Genomic DNA, 254 nt, shown 5'->3' with positions numbered 1-254 from the left:
GGTGTTTAGTTGCTCCCAATAGTTTTGTGGAGGAAAGTGCATCCCTTGAGGCATCTCAGGGATTTGATGATGAAAGGGGTCCCTTGTTTGCTCTATCCTTTTCTTAGTAATGGGCTTGAGGTCATGCCTTCTTAGTTGAATCGGCTTCCCTCTTGAATCTCTCTTCCATTGGGCGTCCTCTTCACAATTGATTGTGAGGACTTGGTCCAACCTTTGATCAAAGTTGACCCTTTTTGAGTTTGAAAGGGACCTCT

This window comes from Arachis duranensis, chromosome 2, assembly GCF_000817695.3.
Source record: "Arachis duranensis cultivar V14167 chromosome 2, aradu.V14167.gnm2.J7QH, whole genome shotgun sequence".
In the NCBI taxonomy this organism is placed as follows: Eukaryota; Viridiplantae; Streptophyta; class Magnoliopsida; order Fabales; family Fabaceae; genus Arachis; species Arachis duranensis.
This window is presented reverse-complemented; position numbering follows the sequence as displayed.